The sequence below is a fragment of the Loxodonta africana genome, chromosome 14, assembly GCF_030014295.1.
Source record: "Loxodonta africana isolate mLoxAfr1 chromosome 14, mLoxAfr1.hap2, whole genome shotgun sequence".
NCBI lineage: Eukaryota > Metazoa > Chordata > Mammalia > Proboscidea > Elephantidae > Loxodonta > Loxodonta africana.
This window is the reverse complement of record NC_087355.1, coordinates 87,566,734-87,584,754: the sequence shown is the minus strand read 5'-3', so window position 1 is coordinate 87,584,754 and position 18,021 is coordinate 87,566,734.

Below are 18,021 nucleotides of genomic sequence, written 5' to 3'. Positions count from 1 at the left end.
GGCCTGGCTAGATTTTCACCAAAGTTGTAGGGCATGTTTGTGAGTGTCTGACATTAAGTATAGGTAATGTGGTGAATAGGGGCAATGGTGGTTCAGTAGTAGAATTCTCACCTTCCCTGCAGGAGACCTGGATTCAATTCTCAGTCAATATACATCATGTGTAGCCACCGCTCTCTGCCACAGACAGACGTGTGGTGGCTTGTGTGTTGCTGTGATGCTGGACAGGTTTCATCAGAGCTTCCAGACTAAGATAGACTAGGGAGAAAGGCCTGACCATCTGCTAATGAAAATAAGCCAACGAAAACCCTAGGGATCTCAATGGCCCAGCCTGTAACTGATCGTGGGGATGGTGCAGGACCAGGCAACATTTTTGTCTGTTGAGCATGGGTCGCCATGAGTCAGGGGCCAACTCGATGGCAGCTAACAATAATGATGACAATGCAGGGAACACAACGTCCATTTTGGGGGTACCTCAAGAGAAGCTCTAAGGGAAGAGCAGTTGCCCTCTAGGGACGCTAAGGCCAAGGTGACCCGGAGAACCTGGTGGCCCTGGATTGGGAGCAGCATGCTATTGTGAAGAGAACACATGGTCTCAAAGGCTTCTTCCCCCCTCCCCACAGATGGAAGAGCGAGGGTAGGGTCTGCTTCCCCGTGCGGCACCCAGCTCATACAGCTCTCACGGGCAATGCTGCTTAACCCCTCTAACCTCTCAGGTTTCTTATGTATAAAATGGGCTCTTTTGAGGAAATATTATTATCAACATCTCCCCATGGCTCAAGGCCCCTACTGAGATAATATATGTAATACTCATAATAAATGCTAGTTATGTGCCAGGCACTATTCTCAAAGGCTACATTTGTGGTTGTTATTTTTAGTTCCACTCTATGCATTCACGGTCATATTCTCTTTGGCTACTTGTTTGCTATAGGCTGTGTGTCTACTATGCAAAGTGACTTTTAGTGTGCTCATTTTCCTGCCTGGTGCCTCCCTTTGCCCCTTCTCCTAGCAACAGTCCAGACTGGAGCCAGTTTGCAGCACAGAATCCCTTGCATGAACCCCTAAACCCTTTGGGGAAAGACTCTACCATACTGCCAAACATATTAGCCTTCCTTGCAGGAGACCCTGGCGTGGTTCCCAGCCAAATGTACCTCACACACAGCTGCCGCCTGTCTGTCCATTGAGGCTCGTGCATTTTTGTGATGCTGAATAGGTCTCAGTGGAGCTTCTAGACTAAGGAGGACTAGGAAGAAAATCCTGGTGATCTCTTCCTAAAATCAGCCAATAAAAGCCCTCTGGATCACAATGGTCTGATCTGCAACTGCTCCTGGGGATGGTGCAGGAACAAGCAATGTTTCGTTTCGTTGTGCATGGGGTTGCCATCAGTTGGGGGCTGACTCCAAAGAGACTTATGACCATTTACCAGGTGACTGTGCATTGAAGAAGGAGCTCTGGTGGTGCAGTGGTTAAAGTGCTCGGCTGCTAACTGAAAGGTCAGTGGTTTGAACCCACCAGCCACTTCTTGGGAAAAAGATATGGCAACCTGCTTCCGTAAAGATTACAGCCTTGGAAACCCTATGGGGCAGCTCTGCTCTGTACTCCAGTGTTGCTAGGAGTTGAAATTGACTTGATGGCAATGAGTTTGGTTTTTTTGTATGTGTCTTAGTTATCTAGTGCTGCTATAACAGAAATACTACACGTGGATGGTTTTAACAAACAAAAATTTATTCTCTCACAGTTTAGGAAGCTAGAAGTCTGAATTCAGTGCATCAGCTCCAGGGGAAGGCTTTCTCTTTTTGTAGGCTCTGGGGAAAGGTTCTTGTCATCAATATTCCCCCGGTCTAGGAGCTTCTCAGCCCAGGTACCCTGGGTCCAAAGGATGCATTCCCCTCCTGCTTCTTCATTCTTGGTGGCATAAAATCCCACTCCTCTCTGCTCGATTCTCTCTTTCATATCTCAAAAGAGATTGACTCAAAATACAACCTAATCCTATAGATTGAGTCCTGCCTCATTAACATAGTTACTTCTAATCCTGTCTCTTTAAATCATAGAGGTTAGGATTTGCAACACAGAGGATTATCAGATCACAGAGCAAAGGACAACCACACAATCCTGGCAATCATGGCCTAGCCAAATTGACACACATTTTTGGGGGACACAATTCAATCCATGATAGTGTGTGTGCATTGAAGAAAGGGAAATAGTCAGATTTTTCAGGGATTATAGGACACTAATCCCAAGAGAGGAAAACCTGGTGGCGTAGTGGGTAAGAGCTATGGCTGCTAACCAAAATGTCGGCAGTTCAAATTGAAAACCCTATGCGGCAGTTCTACTCTGTGCTATAGGGTCGCTATGAGTTGGAATCGATTTGAGCTCAATTGATTTAATCCTAAGGGACCCAAAATATCACTGTGGTGCACCAATAGGGGCCTTTGGAGAATAAAGGGACTCTTAGTTCAGGGCTGTCTCACAATGGATCCAGTGGGTCTCTCAACCCATCCTGTGGTTGTTTTCCCAGTTCTGGAATAGACATTGCCAGCATCTGGCAGAATCCCCACATTGGTCATAGTCATTTCCCCCAAACAACAGGGTGTCCCTGTCACCAGGCTGGCCTAATTATGGCTCTGTGGCCTCTGTGCCACCACAGTGATTGCTCAGGTTTGGACATGTGACCCAACTTAACCAATCAGTCCTCCCTTTTTTTTTCCCCAGAGAAGAGATCTCTGTCTGCCACCAGCTGTGGTGTGGGGTCTCTTGGGTCCAGCTGGCTGGAGTGGATGAAGCCAGCACTCAGACATATCTTGCTAAGCCTAGAGTGTTTTCCAAGTACCTGGATCAAGTCATCTCTAAGGCCAGATCCACCCCTGCCCTTTCTTCTGGCTGATGGTAAGCTAATAATCAATTTTCAATAAGCCGGTGTGAGTTTGGATACAGGTGACATGAATTTCAGAGTCTTGAGCAAAACACTGTTGGGAACCTTCTATTTGCCCCTCCAACTCTCTCCCTGCTGTTATCCACTCTGCTTTGTGTCCATGGCAACGGACCTGTGTAGCTTCCATTTGGTTTAGCCAATGGGGTACTCTGGCTGGAAGTCAGAAGTTTGAAGGACAGGGGGATGGGACCATTTGTTACCCTCGTTTGACCCGTGGCAACTCTGTGGGCTAACTATGTGCCAAAGTGTGGGTCCCAAGCCTCTGCCAGGTGGTCCTCTCCACATAGTCTCTGGTTTCCAGCCTCTGAACTGGTCCTCTTCGTGCCCTGTTAACCCAGGGAGGTATGGTGCCTTGCTGTTTTTAGCCTGGGCTCTGCACTGTCCTTTACAGACAGGACATAGGTGCTGCACTTTCCTTGGTAAGGAAACCACAGGTTGCTTTACACTCTGCCAAGCTTTTGAAAATAGCCCATTTATTAAACCCCTGAAATTACCAATTGTGAGCGTGCCACTGTCTCCTGCTGTGACCCTGCCTGACACGAGCACCCAGACATTTCAACCTCAGTGAATAAAATATCATGATCACCATGAGGTTGTCTTACCCTGAGAACTGGGTGCCATCTTGGTGCAGGCAATGATCCTGGGAAAGCTAGTTAACTTTGCTTACTTAGGAAAATCTTTGTGTAAGGCATAAGGGTGGGCTTTGTTTTATTGCCGCGCCCTGGGTTGGGTGCTTCCTGATGCCGGGTTTCCCACCAGAACAATCTACCCAAGAACTGAAGACCTTGGTGAGTAAGGATGGTCTTACTTCTAGAGCAGAACCCCTTGATTTCACTGCATTTTTTTTTTTAATTGTCCATCCAACATGAGTACATTCTCTACTAGAAGCAAATCTAGATCCAAGGTTCTCTTTCCTTTTTTGAATTTAAATTTTACTGAATCATGGCATGGCCTATGGAAAAGTGCACAACTCTTACGTGTACAGCCCAGTGAAGTTTCAAAAAATGAACCACCTGTTATGGATTAAATTGTGTCCCCCCAAAATATGCGCTGGAGTTCTAACCCCTATACCTGTGAATGTGATCCTGTTTGGAAATAGGGTTTTCTTTGTTATGTTAATGAGGACCTACCTAAGTAGGGTGGGCTCTAAATCTAATCACTTCTGAGTTCTAAAAAGAACAGCTTAGACATGGAGATACACACACACACACACAGGGGAAGACAGAGGATGTGTGACAATTATCTACAAGCAAAGGAACACCAAGGATTGCTGCCAGCCACCAGAACTAGGAGAGAGACTCACAGAAGGAATTGACATAGCAGAGGCCCTCATTTGCTCTTTTAGCCTCCAGAACTGTGAGAAAATAAATTTCTGTCGTTTAAAGCCAGACTCTTGTGGTATTTCTGTTATGGCATTGATTTTCCCTCCTTTTGAATTTGATATAAATGGAATCATAGTGTATACGCTCTAGTACACAGCTGCTTTTGCCTAAAATTCGTGCATACGGTTGTAGATGTTTATTCTCATTGCTGGGTATCATTCCGTTTTATGAATATGCTAGTCCTCTGTAGATGGGCATTTTCCCCAGTTTCCAGCTATTGTCCGTTCCAGCTGCTGTGAACATTCTATAACACGTCTTAGGAGTTACAAAAGAAGTAGGGTTGCTGCATCCTTGGAAGAATCTACTAAGTTTGGATACATGATTCCCTAGTGGGGTTCCTGGGTGGTGCAAATGCTTAAAGTTGGAGATTCAAATCCACTCAGAGGTACCTTGGAAGAAAGACCTGGTGACCTACTTCTGAAAAATCAACGTTGGACACCCTGTGGAGCACAGTTCTACTCTGACACGCGTGGGGTCACCAGGCGTTGGAATCAACTGTAAGGCAACTGGTTTAACAGTGTCCCAGGGCCTGCCCACATTTGTGTAAATTCTAATTCCTATCGTTACCCTCATCCCATCGCACTGGTAGTGTTTCTGTTTCCCTGGACTCCAACTAAAGCCTGACAGGTCCCTTTGTTGGTACTGGAAGTAGTTTCTCCATGAATAGAATCTTAGGAACAGGAATCGAAAGTTGATTTTTCAATCTGACTAGATATAAAGCCTTCTGTGATTCTGCTGCTTGGCTCTAACCCTGCAGATGGCTTAGGTACAACATGAACTGAATTGTCATTCTCCAGGGTCCCCTCATATGGACTCAAAAGCTGGACAACGAAAAAGGAAGACAGAAGAAGGATTCGTGCATTCCAATTGTGGTGTTGGCAAAGAATACTGAGTGCACTGTGGGCCACCAAAAGAACAAACAAATCAGTCTTGGAAGAAATACAACCAGAATGCTCCTTAGAACCGAGGATGGCAAGGCTTCGAATAGCTTGCTCTGGACATGTCATCAGGAAACACCTATTGGTAGAAAAGCACATTCCATTTGGTAAAGTAGAGGGTTGGCAGAGACAAGGGAGAACCTCCATGAGATGGACTGACACAGTAGCCACAACAATGGGCTCAAACATAAAAAAAATAAAATACCCTGCGACATTTGGTTCTGTTGTACACAGAGCCGCTATGAACTGGAGCCGACTTGGCCTCAACCGACAGCAGCCTACGTGCAGTCCTACTGGATGCTGGGCCAGAAACACAAATACGCATCCAAGGGTGTGTCCAAGTCCCCAAGGGCCGGTAGTAACGAACGACTCAGGCTCAGTGCGCGAGCGTTGGACTCGAGTCTTCCTGCACCTCTCAGCCGGCGCTTTACCTATGCCCCCTCCAGCAAGCGTCCTGGGCCCGGGGCCGGGGAGAAGGCGGGATCAGTATTCACTGCTCAGGGCACATGGTGCTGGCTTGCACAGCCGCTCTGTAAATGATGAGGTCTCCACAGAGCCATCAGAGGAGTGAGCCGGTTTGCAGGCCTCCCGCATTGCCCTGTTACCATGGCAACGCCCCAGTGCAGCACCAGGAATAGATTTTTTTGGGGGGGGGGCAGCATCTTGTAAAAAATACTGGCAGGCTGGAGGTGAGGGAATTTTCCCTGAAGGGATTCTCTGAGCAGGTGCAGGGGCCTGGGCTCTTATCCTGGGGCCCGACGTTGCCAGAGGGCTGCTCCCCATGCTGGCCTCCTCTCCCCTGCACCACACCCCCTGCTTTACCTCCGGTACAATAGGTGTCATTACCGTTGTAGGACACTGAGCACACAGGCTGAGCTGTACGTAAACCAAGGTCTGTGCAACCCCTAAGCCCAGGTGCTCTTGGATCCTTAGCGTCTTTGAAGGAAGCACCTGGTTTGGCTCTGGGGCTCCTGAACTCAAGCTCCAAGACTTGCTTTGGGGTACTTCCTTCATGGATGAGTGGTCACTCTGCATAGCCCTCTGTATCTATTCTCTACCCACCTCTCCTTGCTCTGCCCTGCTCTGTGCCCCGGGATTCTGACCCTGTGGACCACATCACCTGGGATTCCTCTGGCTTCTGGTTGGAGTTGGCCAATGGGGACAATGGTGGGAAAAGAAGACCAGGATATACATTAACCCTTGACTCTCTCCCTGCCTTGCCATGGTGGGCAGGGTGGGGGTTCATCACCCTCTGGGCTCTGGCAAACCTCCCCCTACTCACAAGTCTCTTCAGGCCCCAGTGTGGGAAAGGCCTCCCTCAGTTCCTAGACTCTGGGTGCCCCACCTTCCCTTACTGGCCCCCTAACTCTGTCTTCATTGCTACAAGCCCTTGGGTGTTCCACCTGTCTCCTGCTGGGCCTGGTGGACGCAGCGGGCAGTACCTGCTGGGCCTGGGGACTGTGAGGCAGGAGCCTACTGAGGGTGAGTGAGAGTGTATGGTGGGGACAGAGACGGGGTGAGCAGAGCCACTCATCCTCTGGAAAAAGACACCACCCTGATGAGTCTTTGGCCGGGCCTGGCCCCACCGGATGTGTAAGCAGAAAGGCAGGGTGACAAGTCGTCCCAGTGTGCCTGGAACTTTGGTGGCTTTGGCACTGAAAGCCACGCATCCTGGGAAAACCATCCAGCCCAGGCAGACCAGGACAGGTGGTCACCCCAGAGTGGAGTTACTCTGCTGTTGAGTGGAGCATGTTTATGGGCCTGGTCATTGTTGGGAGATGCCCAGGCTGGTCACCAGGCACTCTGGTCCCAGCTCCCCAGAGGAGGTGAGACAGAGGGAGGTGAGAGGGAATGACCTGTGAGACTGAGTCCCAGAGGGAAAGGGGTAATCGGGCAGGCCCTGTCTTTTCCCTAGCAGCCCTGGTTAAGTGCTCGGCTGCTAACTGAAAGGTTGGCAGATCAAACTTACCAGCTGCTCCATGGGAGAAAGATGTGACAGTCTACTTCTATAAAGATTACATCCTTGGAAACCTTATGGGGCAGTTCTACTCTGCCCTGTAGGGTCACTATGAGTCAGAATCGACTCGACAGCTATGGGTTTTTGGTCTTGTTTCCCTATCTCACCTCAAGGTGCTGGCCATCTAGAAGAGCCGCTTCCTCCAAACATTTCTCTTCAAATGCCTGGCTGGGTCTAATTGCTTGGCAGATTGCATCCCCAGGGCCCAGCACAATTACTGAGTATTTAATAATAATTAAAATACAAGCAGATAAGCACTCCTCCTCTGTTCCTCTCACGGTAGGTCTGTATCCCCCAGGCAGACTTAATTGCTGTAATGACAATGTCAACTTGCAAGCTGCCTCTTCCTGAAGTCCTGATGGGGAAGGGCCAACCAAAGTTTGTGTCTAATCCATGATGCCAGGCAGGGAACCCACCTGTACATATGTTGCCCCCTTTGCCTGGGCACCCCTCCGCACGCTGATAAACCATAATGCCTTCTCTCATTGGCTCAGCCAGTGGCCCCCTGATTACTCTGTCTGTGTCCGGCACCATCCAGGGACTAGGATACAGCACTTAGGACAGGCAGCAGTACAGAACTGGAGCCCAGGGGCCACTGTGTGCCTGTGTCTGTCACCTAGCCTTTGCCCCAGGTAAGCCAGACTTATGAGAACAGTGTGGTGGGTCTCCATGAGAACGAGGGTAAGCCCCTCCCCTGGGACCACAGCCTTGGGCTCTGCAGGGGCCTTTGAGGCACTTGTCAAACTCTACTTCCACCTGTTACTGATGTCTCAAATCTCACGAGTGAGCTAAATCATCTTTGTCCGCTCTGAATCGAATAGGAGCCCCTGTTTGGAAATGGCTACACTAGTTTCACCCTTTTCTAGTAGAGCAGAATGCCCATCACCACCACCAGGATACAGTTGTTCTGTCAATGAGAAGCTGTGGATGGACTTTGGGCAGAGAAGGGCCATTGGCCCGATTCTTTGTCACAGAGTATAAGGCCCTGCAAGGCCCAGCCAGCCCACTCCCCAGCCACTTCTCCCAATGCAAAGCCCTCACTCTCAACAGCTCAGCCACATTCTTCTTCCCTTGGGTCCTCCAGGGCACTGAGGGTCCTCCTGGCTCAGGGCTGACCCTTGCTCTTCCATCTGGCTGGAGTGACCCTCCTGGGGCCTGGTCACTTCCTACTCTTCCCTCCAGACTGAGAGGGATTCCGTGATTGTGGCCCCTCCTGCCCTCTCAAAGTAAATTGTTTTCCTCTTTCACTCTCACAAGGCCCTCCATTTCCCTTTTACAGCATTTGTGAGAATTTGTAAGACGATAGTAACCAAACAATTGGACAACTAAGTACGCCCCTTCCCACTGCTGTGTAAGCTACCTGAGGGCAAAAAACCCCAAACCATACCATTTGCTCTCGAATGGATTCTGACTCGTGGCAGCCCCACGTGTATCAGAGTAGAACTGTGCTCCATTAGCTTTTCAGTGGCTGATCTTTCGAACCCTGGTGGTGTAGTGGTTAAGAGCTTGGCTGCTAACCAAAAGGCAGTCTGCTTCGGTCTTGGAAACCCTCTGGGGCGGTTCTACTCCATCCTATATGGTTCCTGTGAGTTGGAATCGACTAGATGGCAACAGGTTTTGGTTTTTGGATCTTTCAGAGACAGATCACCAGACCTTTCTTCTAAGGTGCCTCTGGGTGGGTTTGAGCTGCCAACCTTTTGGTTAGTAATCCAGCGCTTAACTGCTTGTGCCGCCCAAGGACTCCACATGAGGGCAGAGTCTGATTTAGTGCTACTGTTATGTCCTCAGTGCTTAGCACCACGTGCCTACCACACGAGGGGTGCACTATCAGTTGAAATAAATGAATAAAGAAAGTGTGACATCCTGTTGGAAGAGACAAATAGGTATGTAAGGACACATCCACTATGAAAAATGGATTTTCCTCTCCTGCTCCACCTATCCTTGAATCTGTTATGTAGCAAACACTCCTATGGTACTTATTATGTGCCAGGCACTGTTCTAAGTGCTTCACATACATCATCCCATTTAATCCCCACAACGACCCTCTGAGGTTGGTACTGTTATCATCCCCACGTGACATAGGAGGAAACCAGGACAAAGAAAGCTTAAATAATCTTAAATAACTGAGAAGGCTGCAGAGATAGTCCTTGTGGGAGACAGAAGACAGCAGGTGGTTCCTTCAGATTTCAATTCAGTCAATGTAGAAATGGAGAGAAGGGGCAGGTTATTCCCATCTGGAGAGAAAGTCAAAAATCTGTGATAGTTTGTTTCAGTATCTGACTTCTTCAGAGTTCAGGTATCTTTATAGATTTCAATCTACTAATGTCCTTTTGCAATCATTGGAGTGCAAATCTCACTGTGCTTGATTTTGGTAGAAATATATCATCACAAGCCTTAAATTTCTTTAATTTCATCTTAATTAAAATTTGAAACCACAGACCACAAGATTCACCTAACTGTTAATGAGAAAACCTTTAAAAAGAACTTTCATGCAAGTGCTTTGAGTTTGGAGAGAAAGATAAAAAAGAGAGTCAACAAATATTCATAGGTGTTCATGACATTTAAGTTAAAGCCATACTACCTGTGCATTTTGTCATCACAAAAGTTTGAAGGAAAATTATTTCCCACTTAGAACTCTATACCCAGCAAAACTAACAATTGTATATGAGCAGAGAAAACGAATCCTGGATCTTACTAACAACAGCAGTAGATCTTTTGATAATGGCAGTCCTCGGCATGATCATTCCTAATTCACTTTTCTCCAATCCAGGCTAATTACTATGTACACAGCTGCCATCCTGGAAGATTGCTTCAACTTTGTTATGTGACTCACCTCTTGTTTCCTCTATCCTGTATCTTCCACTTTCACTATGTACTTTTTTGTTTTTTGGTACAGATCCTCCAGTAGCTTTCTGTGACATGGTTGCATGGGAAGTAAATTTTTGGAGTTTTTTTTTGTTGTTGTTGTTTAAAAATATCTTTACCATAATATTTAATTAATGGCTTGGATGGAAAGAGAATTCTGAGTTGGAAATTATTTTCCTTCAGATTCTTGAGGGTAGTGCACTAGAATTCTCTATTCTAGTTTTTTTATTCTCTAGTCTAGTAGTGGGAAGTCTAAAGACATTCTGACACCTAATCCTGTGTATGCGAGCTTGTTTTTCCCCTGGAAGCATGCGGAATCTTCTTTTCATCTCAATTGCTCTGCAATTTCACGATGAAGTGACTTGATATGCAGGCAACATGGTGGGCCCTTTCAATTGAGAAAATCATGTCTTTCATTTCTGGGAAAACATTTTAAAAGTGATTTCTGCTTCTCTGGTTTCTCTTTCTGGTACTTCTATTGTTCAAATCTTGTATTTTTTTTTTTTAATTAAGTATTCTCATATTTTCTACTATTCATCTTTCGTTTTTTTGCTTACTTCTGGAGATTTCCTCTTTTTTTTTTTTGTCTTATAGCCTTTCTATTGAGTTTTTCACGTCTACATTTATGTTTTCAAATTCTAGCCATTCTTTTTTTTATTTCCTCATTCTTATTTTTCCTAAAAACTAGCATTCTCTTTTATTTGATGGATGTAGTGTCTTTCTCTATGGATACTAATGATTTTTTTTTTTTTCTCTTTGCTTCATCTCAATTATGTCAAACATGCCAAAAAAAAAAAATTGGTTTTTGTCTGTTTTTGATGTTAGAGATTTCCTAGGATTTTGGGTAATCCTTGGATGTCTGCTTATGTTTAAGAGTGGGGAGCAATGGAGCTGATGGCCTCTCTGAGCACATGGTGGGGTCCTTTGTGAATTTCAGTGTAGAGTGATCCAGTATTATTGTACTTTAGGTGAAGGTTTACAGAACAAAATAGTTTCTCATTAAACAGTTAGTACACATATTGTTTTATGACATTGGTTAACAACCCCACGACATGTCAACACTCTCCTTTCTCAACATTGGGTTCCCTATTACCAGATTTCTTGTTCCCTCCTGCCCCTGGGCTGCTGTGCCCCTTTAGTCTTGTTTTGTTTTATGGTCCTGTCCAATCTTTGGCCAAAGGGCGAACCTCAGGAGTGACTTCATTACTGAGCTGAAAGGGTGTCCAGGGGCCATACTCTCAGGGTTTCTCCACTTTCTGTCAGGCCAGCAAGTCTGGTCTTTCTTTTTGAGTTAGAGTTTTGTTCTACATTTTTCTCCAGCTCCCAGCAGGGGCTTTTTTGAGGAACCTCTGATGTTGGCCAGAGTCCCCAGAGAGTACTCTTCCAAACTCTTGTCTGAAGGATTAAGGACAAGTGAGGGGCTTTAAAAATGTGGCAAAAAGAGAGAACAGCAGGGAATGTCTGTGCCTGAGGGTTGGAGTCCTCCTGGAGTGCTAAGCCAGTGGTATGACATCAGCATATGATGAGTAAAGCTTGCTAAATAAGTCTTCCTAATGAGGCTGGGTCCAGTGGTGGCCAAGCTGAAAAGGCCAGCCCTTCCACAACCAATGGGGAGACTGAGGTCTGCAAGGGAAGGACCTGCCTCAGATGCACCTTGGAATCTGAGGTACCTTTGGCCAAGGGGTGGTGTCGGTGGAGACCTCCAGGAAGCAGACCATGAGATAAAGTTAGATTGCAAGATGTTTACCAGGAGGACAGTGTCTGTGAAAGATGAAATGGGGGAAGAAGGGTTGGCCAGGGAATATCTTCAGATCACCGTCAGATCTGACAAGGCCTTGGTCAACCCAACCAGGAGATCCAGAGCAAAGATGAGTCCACACTGGACAGAAATGGCAGGCCGTAGTACTCCTGCCATGCTTAGGCTGTGTGGGTAGAACGTGACTTCAGGCCAAAAGCTGAGGTGGACCCTGAAAACGCCAACAGCTAGAAGCCATCAGCTAATGGCACTCCTTACAGCTGAGTGGCAGGTCTTTCTTGAAGGGAGAGCTGAGCGGTGTACTCCTATGGCTCACGGGGGTGAAGGGGGAGAGAAGGCACCAGGAGCTAGCCTCACAGTCCTCTCTTCCCTGATTACCCAGCTGAGGGGAATGGCAGGCCTCCCCAAAGCCCTCCGGGCTCACATTTTTAGGACTGAGTAGTCACAATGAAAAGCTTAAGGATCTTTCAAGGAGTGGGGGACAGCTCTTCTTAAAATTCTTCAGTTTTTCTCAGGTCAGCCACCCTGATTGAGAACAACAGCTGACCTCGGAGGGTAAATCAGAGCATTGCTCTAATCTCCCCCCTCCCCAGGGCATTGGGACGTCCCCACAGCAGCACTGCAAGCCACAGCAGACAGTTGGGGTGACTTTGCAGAGGGACACGGTGTGACAGAAGCATGGCTACTGACCCGGGGCTCATGGGCTGGTCAGATCTCTTCCTGAGACAGGCATGGAGGCTTTGATCCCTTTGGCTGATAAGCCTCTGATATTCTTGGGTGATTCAGAAATCAGAAGGCTCCCCTGAGGGGACACGAACTCTCTGCTACTCTGCCAGGTGTGCCCTGTGTACATTGTAACAGATGTGACCCTGTCCCCCCCACCACCACCCCGAGTACAGATACAGTCAAAGGCCCTGTGTCCCCTGAGCCCAGAGAATGCTTGTCCAGTCCCTGGCCCCAGCCTGTCTCTCCCACTGGTCATAGGAGGCCTTAAGTTATATGGTGCCCTCTGCTCCCCATCCTAGAGGAGTCCACACTCCAGCTTTTTGGAGAGTCTTCTTATTGACAGGTGTTGGAAAGAGGAACTACCAGCACACAAACAGACCCAAGAAAGGAGACTCATCTCTCAAATCCACCTTATCAGCCCTTGGCAGTCTTCAGGAAGTCTGTGTGCTAACACAGTCTTCAGGCAGTCTGTGGAAGTGGAAAAGCAACCCCTTCTGAATGCCCAGATGCAGCCCACAAGCATGAGAAGCCCTTGTGAACCCCGAAAGAAGGAAGCAGGTTCCCAATGTGCACATCCAAAGCTCATTCTGACCTAGCTCTGTAGCAGAAAAAGTCCTTCATCCTTCAAACGCCCCAAGCTCCAGAAAGCTGGCTCTACCTTATCCTGGACACTTATTTGGCCACTAGATGGCGAGTGCACAAATGCAGTGTTTTTGTTTTGTTCTGTTTTTTAACCCCTGTAAAACCAAGCAGAGAAGCAGCAGGAATCCTGGTTTTAATTATCTTGCTGAGTCTCTCCTTTCAACATGTTCCTGGTGAGCGATGGAAAGCAAAGTAGGTGACAGGATGTTGTTCTGAGCCCGTGCGGGGCACAGGCAAGACTATGGGTTGCAGAGACGGACCGGGACTCCAACCCCAGATCCCCTCAAAATTGTCTTGGTACCTGGTGCAAGTCACAGGAAAACAGGAAAAATTAATTCTTACAATGACCTTATGAGGCAGGTGTAGATAAAGTGCCTGGCCTAGTGCCCAGTGTACATTTGCCTTGGTCTCCAGCTGGAAGATAGAGCAAGTTGTACACCTCTTCTTAGGATGACAAGGCGGGGCTGACCAGCGCTGAGGAAGAACAAGCCTGTGTATGGAAATTCAATGGTCAGTGGAATTGAGGACAGTCCTGGCCTCTCTACCTGTAGGTCAGTGGTTCTGAACTGGTTTTACCCCACAGGGAGCACTTGGCCAAATCTGGAGACCTTTCTGATTGTCACAACTTGGGAGCTACTACTGGCATCTAGTGGACAGAGATTAGGGATGCTGCTAATATCCTATAGTGTCCAGAGCAGCCCCCTATGACAAAGAATTACCTGGTCCGAAACATCAATAGTGCTGAACTGAGAAACCCTACTCTAGATGATAAATACCTGATGATTAAATATACCCACCATTCATTGAGCATCTAGCACGTATGAGGCCCTTTACACACATTATCTCAGTTCTTGACTCAGAGGGCATGGAGGCTAACCACCTCACTTTGGAGATGAGGAAAGCAAGCAAGGGGATACAGCAAGTTCCTCAAAGCGCCCTGTGGCTAAGGGCCTGGGACCTGGGCTCAACCTGAGATTGGTCTGGCTCCAAAGCCCAAGTATTTGATGTCCACAGTCTTGAAGAAGAGGCCACACAGACCTGTAACACAGTTTACAAAGCACTGAGTAAGGCTAGTCTCATTAGCTTTGTTGTTATTCGGTACCTACTTGCCCAAAGAGTGTTAATCTTCCATATAGAGCTTAAGTTTGCTTGGCTAGAGGTCCATAAGAAATCTCAGATTGGATTTTTGATAATCTTAACGAGTCCTTAAGGACTTCAAAAAAAGTAAAGGCAGTCGAGAACAAAAAATAACCCTGAAAACTGCTGTTTTAGGACAAAACTACTCTTTTTCTTGAAAAACATAAGGATATGCATAGTTGCATTCCTCTGAAACATTTACTCTTTAGTCTCAACCATGTGCCGCGTATGTTAATTATTACACTCATTATATTAGCTACACTGAAAGTAGCTAACTTTTTCACAGATGAAACTAGAGGGTAGTTGATTGAGAAGTGCATGACACCCTAGCATTTTCACGAAGAAGCTCGTGGAGACAAATCATGTAGCTTTCTGCAGCTATACACATCCCTTGGGCAGCCTCCCAAAGTGGCAAAAATGAACACACTCGCTAACAGACTCAAAGTGATAGCCTCCCTGTAGCATATAAACATCACAACCCAAAGCATATAAGGTTAAAATGATGCTTAGTAATTAATGTTTCACTATTTGGTTATCCTATCTTACTTAGAAGTTGTCTAGGCAACCAATGAATAGACATTAATTAACTCAATTTAATATCAGTCTAAGGTTTTAAAGATCTTTGGAAATTATCTTCAAGCTGACAAACTCTGAAAAAGAAATGCTGAAAGACAAGTTCTTCATTAACATTCAATTCAGTTTAGCACAAATTTACATTTTTCATAATTATTAAACAAGTAGGAATAAGATTAGCTTGTTTGTTAAATAGACCTGTATTAGTTTAGGGAGAATATACACAAGTAGAATAGAAACACATGATTGAATTATACTTCACACTGATAAATCAGAGACGATGTAGAGTTTTTTAGGATATGGATCTCATTTGCCAAAGACATCTAAATCATATGAACTTGAAATCTTAAAATATTTGAGTTTATTTTTAATAGCTTTTTTGAGGTGCAATTTAAATACCGTGTAATTCACTGTTTTAAGTGTACAATTCAATGGTTTTTAGCGTATTTACAGAGTTGCGTAACCATCACCCTAATTGAATTTTAGAACATTTCCATCACCCCTAAAGAAGCCCATGCCCACTAGCAGTCATTCCCACCAGTCCTAAACCAAAAAGCAAACCAAACCCATTGCCGTCGAGTTGATTCCGACTCATAGCGACCCTATAGGACAGGGTAGAACTACCCCATAGAGTTTCCAAGGAGCGCCTAGTGGATTTGAACTACCGACCTTTTGGTTAGCAGACATAGCTCTTACCACTGCCCCACCAGGGTTTCCCCACCCGTCCTAGGCAACCTTTAATTTACTTTCTGTCTCCATGCATTTGCCTACCCTGAAGATTTCATATAAATGGAATCATAAAATACGTGACCTTTTATGTATGGCTTCTTTCGCTTAGCACAGTGTTGTCAAGGCCCATCCATGTTGTAGTATGTATTAGTACTGCATTCCTTTTCGTTGCTGAATTCCATTGCATGTATGTACCACACTTCATCAACTCAGCGGTTGATGGGCATTTGGGCTGTTTTCACTTTTGAGCTATTATGAACATGTCTGCTATGAACATTCATGTATAAATCTTTGTGTGGGTGTATGTTTTCATTTTTCCTAGGAATAGAATAAAAGATGCATTGCATTGGGTAAATCTGCAAAGGACCTCTTTAAAGTGTTGAAAAGCAAAGATGTCGCCTTGAAGACTAAGGTGTGTTTGATCCAAGCCATGATATTTTCAATCCCATCATATGCATGTGAAAGCTAGACAATGAATAAGGAAGACCAAAGAAGAATTGGCACCTTTGAATTGTGGCGTTGGCGAAGAATATTGAACATACATACCATGGACTGCCAGAAGAATGAACACATCTGTTTTGGAAGAAGTACAGCTAGAATGCTCCTTAGAAGCAAGGATGGTGAGACTGCGTCTTACATACTTTGGACATGTTGTCAGGAGGGATCAGTCCCTGGAGAAGGACATCATGCTTGGCAGAGTACAGGGTCAGCGGAAAAGAGGAAGACCCTCAACGAGGTGGATTGACACAGTGGCTGCAACAATGAGCTCGAGCATAACAACGATTGTGAGGATGGCGCAGGACCAGGCAGTGTTTCATCCTGTTGTACATAGGGTCGCTGTGAGTCTAAACCGACTCAATGGCACCTAACAACAACAACAGGAATGGAATGGCTGGGTCATAGATAATTATGTTAAACTTTTTAAGAAACTGCTGACTGTTATCCAAAGTGGCTGCACCCTTTCACATTCCTACCAGCAGTGGAAGGAGCCCTGGTGGTCCAATGGTTAATAGCTTGGCTGCTAACTGAAAGGTTGGCAGTTTGAAGCTGCTCCATGAGAAAAAGATGTTGCAGTCTGCTTCCCTAAAGGTTTACAGCCTTGGAAACCCTATGGGGGAGCTCTACCGTGCTACAGGGTCACTATGAGTTGGAATAGACTCAAAGGCAGTAGGTTTGGGTTTTTCGGTTTAACAGCAGTGTATGAGAGTTCCAATTTCTTTACATCCTTGCTAACACTTGTTATTATCTGTCTTTTTTATTACAGTCATTTTGGATACAAGCTTTTTGTCAGTTATATGGTTTGCAAATATTTTCTCCCATTCTGTGGATTGTCTTTCTCCTTTCTTTCCAAGTTGGTTTTTGTAAGAATATATTTTTTTAATCTAACACATTTAAAGTATTAAAATTTCAATTTCTTATTTTCTGGGACTCCATAGGAATATTCTGTTTGTATAACTGCTTATTTATCTCTATAAGCTCTTACTTTATAATTTAATTTATTAGAACCTTCTGGACATTGGAAACATTACCTGCTTATACAACCAGAGGTAAAGGACTTTATGAAGCACAGACACAAATATATAGGTGTAGACAGAGAGCTTATAGCTTCAAATCTACAACTTCAGCCGTAGCTCAAGAGCAAACACAAACACAAAAACTCACAGTGCAGATAACAAAGAGATGTTCTCCGTTCTGCTGGGCATGTAATTATTAATTCTGCTCAAAACTGACAAACAAAAAGACCAATAAATCAGATACTCTGTAATTTCTCACCCAACAGAGAACGTTGTTGTGTGCCGTTGTGTCCATTCTGACTCCTAGTGACTCTATAGGACACAGTAGAACTCCCCCACTGGGTTCCCTAGGCTGACTCCCTTGGAAGTTGCTGACCCGCCTGTTAGCAGCTGAGCACTTAACCATTGTGCCATCAGGGCCCCTTCCAACAGAGAATGTTGTTGTTGTTAGGTACTGTCGAGTCGTTTCTGTGTCATAGTGACTCTATGCATAACAGAATGGAATGCTGCCTGGTCCTGTGTCATCCTCGTGATCTTTGCTATGTTTGAGCCCATTGTTGCAGCCGCTGTGTCAATCCAACTTGTTAAGGGTCTTCCTTTTTTTGTTGACTTTCTGCTTTACCAAACATGATGTCCTTCTCCTGGGACTGGTCCTTCCTGATAACATCTTGCCATCTTCGCTTCTAAGGAGCATTTTGGCTGTACCTCTTCCAAGACAGATTTGTTCATTCTTCGGGCAGTCCATGGTACAATCAATATTCTTTGCCAACACCATAATTCAAGTGCATCAATTCTTTTTTGGTCTTTCTTATT